This window comes from Apium graveolens, chromosome 9 (genome assembly GCF_009905375.1).
Source record: "Apium graveolens cultivar Ventura chromosome 9, ASM990537v1, whole genome shotgun sequence".
NCBI classification, from domain to species: Eukaryota; Viridiplantae; Streptophyta; class Magnoliopsida; order Apiales; family Apiaceae; genus Apium; species Apium graveolens.
Window position 1 is genome coordinate 53,074,854 of NC_133655.1, and position 6,550 is coordinate 53,081,403.

Here is a 6,550-nt window from a genome sequence, read left to right on the forward strand (position 1 = left end):
AAAAGAGTTACTGAAGAAATCGAAAGATTGGAATTGGAACTTTGTGTTTATGGAAAAGTCGAGGAAGTTTGTCGTGCAATGACCTTTCAGCCAACACTAGTAGAAAAGATAAAGAAGTGTCAAGAGGAAGTAATGGAAAAAGAGAAGAATCAGTTATCTGGAGAGGAGATTAATACTCAAAGGGATGAGCAAGGGATACTAAGGTTTTCATCCAGAATATGGATTCCCCATATACCTGAAATAAAGAATGAGATCCCCAATGAAGCCCATAATTCAAAATTTTCAATCCACCCGGGAAGCACCAAGATGTATCGAGACTTAAAGAAGAACTTTTGGTGGCCAAATATGAAGCGAGACGTGGCAGAATGGGTTGCGAAGTGCTATACTTGTCAGAAAGTAAAGGCAGAACATCAACGACCAAGCGGATTAATTCAGCCCCTGAAGATTCCAGAATGGAAATGGGAAAATATCGCTATGGACTTTATAGTAGGACTACCGCGAACGAAATCTGGGCATGACGCAATATGGGTTATAGTTGATCGTCTTACGAAGTCGGCGCATTTCCTGCCAATAAATGAGAAGTCATCACTGGACAAGTTGGTTCATCTGTATGTGCGCGAAATCGTTCTAAGGCATGGAGTACCCGTATCCATAGTTTCAGACAGAGATCCCCGCTTTAACTTGAGATTCTAGAAGCAATTTCAGGAATGTCTTGGCACGAAGTTGAATATGAGCACGACATACCACCCGCAGACTGATGGTCAGAGCGAAAGGACAATTCAAACAATCGAAGACATGTTGTGCAGTTGTGCAATCAATTTTGCAGGAAGTTGGAACGATCACTTGCCATTGATTGAATTCTCTTACAACAACAGCTATCATTCCAGTATCGGCATGCCACCATATGAAGCTTTGTACGAGCGAAATGTAGATCACCAACAAGTTGGGATGAAGTAGGAGAAGGAAGAATTCTCGGCTCGGAATTGGTACAACAGTTGCTTGACACAGTCAAGTTAATTCAGAAAAGGTTGCTTGCTGCTTAAGATAGACAGAGGAAGTATGCGGATCCAGCGCGTAAGGACGTTCAATTCCAAGTTGGTGAAGCTGTGTTGCTGAAGGTGTCACCTAGAAAAGGGTTGATGAGATTTGGCAAGAAAGGGAAGTTAGCACCTAGATACATAGGTCCCTTTGAGATTTTGAGTCAAGTAGGAAAGGTGGCCTATGAGTTGGCCTTACCACCTCAGTATCAGCATGTGCATAATGTGTTCCATGTGTCGTTGCTTAAGAAGTACAATCCTGACGCTAGCCATGTGATAGAATATGAACCTGTAGAAATTCAGGCCGACCTATCATTTGTGGAGCAACCGGTTAAAATACTCGACTGGCAAGTAAAGAGTCTTAGGAATAAGTCGGTAAAGTTAGTAAAAGTGCTTTGGAGGAACCCTAAGGTCGAAGAATCGAATTGGGAGTTAGAGTCTGATATGCGTTCCCGACATCCTCATCTTTTCTCTTAGATTCTGGGGACAGAATCCCCTAAGGGGGAGAGGATGTTACGACCGGCATTTTATGTAATATTATTTGAGGATTTGGTATAATATTAAAGTCAAATGAATATATATTCAATGATTCTACGCTAGTGTGAGTGAAAATTTCTGCATTATAAATTTGCTTTGTGTAGTATATAATTTTTCAAAGCAAGAGTTTATTTAATTTCTTTATTTTTGATTTATAAGGAATATTCTAAGCTTTGGAAAATTTTTCTTTTAAAAGGTATTTTGTTCACAAATTTTGAAAATGATTTTATAAAGTCTCAAAAAATCCAAGTTATTTTATGGTATAAATTTTATAATTTTTGAACTTGTATTTTATTTTATAAAAATAAATCATTATAAATTTTAGTTGTCATATTTATCAAATTACATAAGAGACCATGCATGCAAATCACCCTTCTATTCTCTCAAAGGGCAAATAAGACTTTTCCAACCCCACTAACTCATTTGATTATTACCAAATTACTACATTAGCCTTGCATGCAAAATGGCCTAACTTTAGCTAAAGGACATTTTTGTAAGTTCTCACTTCCACTCATTATTTGTCAACCAAAAAGCATAAAACAAAAAAATCAAAGTGGGAGAAGTCATTCCACTCATTCCACACTCCAACACACCACAAATTTTCTCTCTTTTTCCCCTCCCACCTTGCTCTCGGCCGAAGGCCAAATCCCCCACCCCCCTTCCATTTTTCAATTCATTCTTCATCTTCCCAAGTGTAAATCTTTTACCTACATTCATCTTATATACTTACCAAGTGTTTTTTGACTTGGAAGTTGAAGTTTCATGGAAGCATGTGTAGTTCTTATGTGATCTCCAAAGAGAAACTCTTGATTCTTGTGAATTCAAGAGCTCTCTATGAGATATATTATGTATATGTGCTAACTAAGTGTTTTATGGATATATCATGCTTTAAAATCCTTTGCATGCTACTGAAATTTCATTATATATTTATGTTTAGCCATGCATGCTAGTTTTAAGACATTAAAATGATGATCAACCATGTTTTGCATGCTATTCTTTTCGAAATCATGTTGTTATGTTTAAAAATCTATAAATGCGAAATAGGTGTGCTTAAAATAGATTGTTTCCATGATAAATTTCTTATTAATACTTAAAAGAAGTTATATTTCATGATTATTAAGGATGAGTATTAGGTGCAAGTCGATTTTGCAAGCATTTAAAACTTTATGCCTAGCCGAAATCTTGTTATGTGCTTTCCATGAGTTGCATGTTATATATTTAGTTGCATGTTGTAGTTTTTGGGAATGGATGATCTCACCCAAGGTTATTTTGAGAATAAGGGAGTTAGTTCAGTAGATTACCATGTATAAGTCTTGGTTTAAGTATTGAGTTGTTGTTAATTGAGTTTGTCAAGTCAAAACCTTGGAAAATGAGAGTTATAGTTTCTGCAGAAAATCAGTTTAGTACCCTGAGGTTTAGAGTGAGTTTTGACCATGTCATTGATGTGCACTTTGAGGCCGAAGCCACCAGAAGTTAGTATCAGGAGTATTCAAAAGGTTTTAGGAGTTGGTTGGAGGTTTGCATGTCTTTTGGTTAGGTGCACAAGTAGAATCACAAAATCTGTCCAGCAGGGGACAGTTTTGTTGCAACTTAGAAATAGGGAGATTTGACCATGTCATGGGTAGGCCCTCATTAGGCCCAATTGGGCCTTAGTTAGAGGGAGTGTCAGAGAAGTTTTTCCAACCATAGTTCATAGGATATGAGTTAGAACCATGTGTCACAAGTTAATTCAAGTCATGGCGTTTTCTGCCCAGAAAAGCAGGGGAACCTTGGACTTTTAGCTTAGGCCCAAGAAGGCCCAAGCTAGGCCCTTGATCCACATCAAGATTGTAAGATGCCCTTAGGTCAGGAGAGTCTTGTGTAAAAGTTTTGAAGGAAAAATTGTAGTTTAAGAGTGCCTAATGCACTCAAGAAACTATAGTTGTCATTCTGAAATTTGCACCAGTGAGCACTTTCACTTATCACATAGTTTTAGAACACTTAGAAGTGAGTATTAGGTCGACCACCATAGTTGTAAGATAGTATAAGGTCAGTAGAGCAAAAGGCACAAGTGAGGGTCAATAGGTGTTGGATAATTTAGGAAAGGCACATCGAGTTAGGAAGCCAAAATTAGAGGACTATGTCTAGTTTAGCGACCAAGTGACTTAAGTTGAGAGTCGAGATCATCCAAGCCTAGTGTTGCATTATGGTATATATGGTGTTATTTGGTATTAATATATGATATGTGATTATGTGGCTATGTGTGTGCAATTGTAATTTAAAAGTGAATATAAATTAAGTGCGTATAGGCTTAAGTGCCATCCGTGTTTAATTTCAAGTTGTAAATAGGTTAAGTTAGTGAGAATATATTATAATGAGGATTATTATTTATGTAGGATCTCGAGATGAGGGAAAGCTTGCCATAAAAGTCGAGTGAAGCTCGAGTTGCTCCTACCAGTCAGACCAGACCAGCCTATCTCAAGGCAAGTGATTCAACTTGACCTTCGTATTTACTATAAACAGTTCATATATATATTGATGCAATTATCCTGAGTCATTTGATATGTTTTAAATCAAGCGTATCTTATGTTTATCTTTGAATCATATAGAAATGCCATGAACCCTCGAGTACGTATTGCAAGTAGTTCAAAAGTCTTATCATGACAGTATATTAAAGTAATTCGAATGCCATGATAAAATAAAGAGTTGTTATACACTCGGTTGATTCTCTTGATTACCATGCTAATGATTCCTAAGTAATGATATCTCATCCTGATACTTGAATCCCTATAGAACCTTACCTTGATACCTGAAATCCAGATATTTATCAAAGTTATCCCTAATTGATTGATACCCCTATTTCTTATCCTAAAGCTTGTCAATTCTGATATATCCTAACCTAAAAATCATTTCTTCATACCTTAACACCCTTAGTATTCATGAAGCTTACATTCTTGATGATCCAACACTTGAACCTTGATGAGAAACCATTGCTTTAAGCCCAATTTGGCACTTCCTTTCATGATATCCAATAGCCTCACTAAATTCCCTGGTCCAAACTTTGATACATGAAAACCATTATGTTACCCTAATAGAGTTTAGTTTTGTGATTCATGGCTCTGAGAGTTAGCACCATTTCTCCGTGTTTCGAGTTGATCTATAATCCCTTGATAAAGATGTTTACTGTAAAAAGAGATTTTGTCATAATTCGGCATCAGTTTTTGAAATAAATAAAATGTGGGTTTTTCAGTCCCAAAGGGGGATAAATGTTTTCTTTGAATGGTGGATCTGGACTGAAACGCGAGTCCTTTCCACACTTATATTAGGCTTAAAAGTTGCCTAGGGATTCCCGTTAATGTTTTAGAACCCAGCGAGGTTCGGGATTACTTCGCGGCTGATCACCGGCTGTAATCCGGAGCGTCATAAAATGATTTTAATTAAGATATGATTTTGAAATTGTTTTGATACAAACGGAATGATGCCATTATCCAAAGTTTTATCTCTTGTTATCTCATATTATGTCTTCCCATTGACATTCTTTAATATATATCTCGATTTATGTTTTGTATCGTATTGTTTAGCACTTGTTGAGCATTTGGCTTACTCCTTGCTTTACCCTGATATTACAGCTAGCAGCTATGGTTAGATTCAAGTAGACTACCCGTAAGACCTGTGATGCTGATGCTTATGTTCGAGCTCAGGTAGAATAAGTAATAATAATTGTGTTAGGACTCGGTATTTGTAAACAGATGTAATAGTTGGTAGTGATGGGCTATTCCAAACCCTAAACTGTAAGATCTTGGAGTTGGTTGTGTATTCTTCATTAAAATGATGTAATAGTTATATTTATTTTGCTGTTTAAGTTGAGGGTGTGACAAATTTGAGAATCACTTGGTCCGGGTATAACAAGATCAATCAGGATACTAGCATCATATATATAAGAACTAGTTATCACACATTCGTAGTGTAAACTAAAAAGTAGGTTGAATCACTTGCCTTGAGAAGGCTGGACTGGACTGGACTGGAAAGTAGGAGCAACAGGAAGCTTTACTCGACCTTTATGGCAAGTTTACCCTCGTCTCAAGATCCTACACAATTAATAATAACCTCATTAGAATATATTCTCACCAACGCAACCTATTTATAACCCGAAATTAAACACAAATGCCACTTAGGCCTATATGCACGCAATTTATAATTACCTTATAAACATAGTAGTACACATAGCCACATATACTCACATACCATATTTTAAATACCAAATAATATCACACACACACACCATATTGCAACACTAGGCTTGGATGATCTCGTTCCACAAGTTAAGTCACTTGATCGTTAAACTAGACAAAGTCTCCAAATTTTGGCCTCCTAACTCGATGTGCCTTTACTAAAATATCCAAAACCTATTGACCCTCACTTGGGCCTTTCACTCTATTGCCTTTATGCTATCTTGCAACTATAGTGGTCAACCTAGGCCTCACTCATAAATGCTCTAAAACGATGTGGTAAGTGAAGGTGCTTACGAAGGTAAATTTCAGAATGACATCTATTATTTCTTGAGTGCATTAGACACTCTTAAACTATGAGTTTACCTCCAAAACTTCTACACTAGACTCTTCTGATCAGAAGGCAACTACCAAACTTGATGTGGCTCAAGGGCCTAGCTTGGGCCTCCCTAGGCCTAAGCTTAAAGTCCATGGTTCCCCTGTTTTTCTGGGCAGAAAAGGTCCTGACTTGAACTAACTTGTGACACATTATTCTAACTCAAATCCTATTAACTATGTCTGGAAAAACTCCTCTGAAAATCCCTCTAACTAAGGCCGAACAGGGCCTAATGAGGGCCTACCTATGACATGGTCAAAACTTCCTATTTCTAAGTTGCAACAAAATTGTCCCCTGCTGGACAGATTTTGTGATTCCACTCGTGCACCTAACCAAGCGTCTTAAAAACCTCCAACAAACACCTAAAACCTATTATATACTCCTAGTGCTAG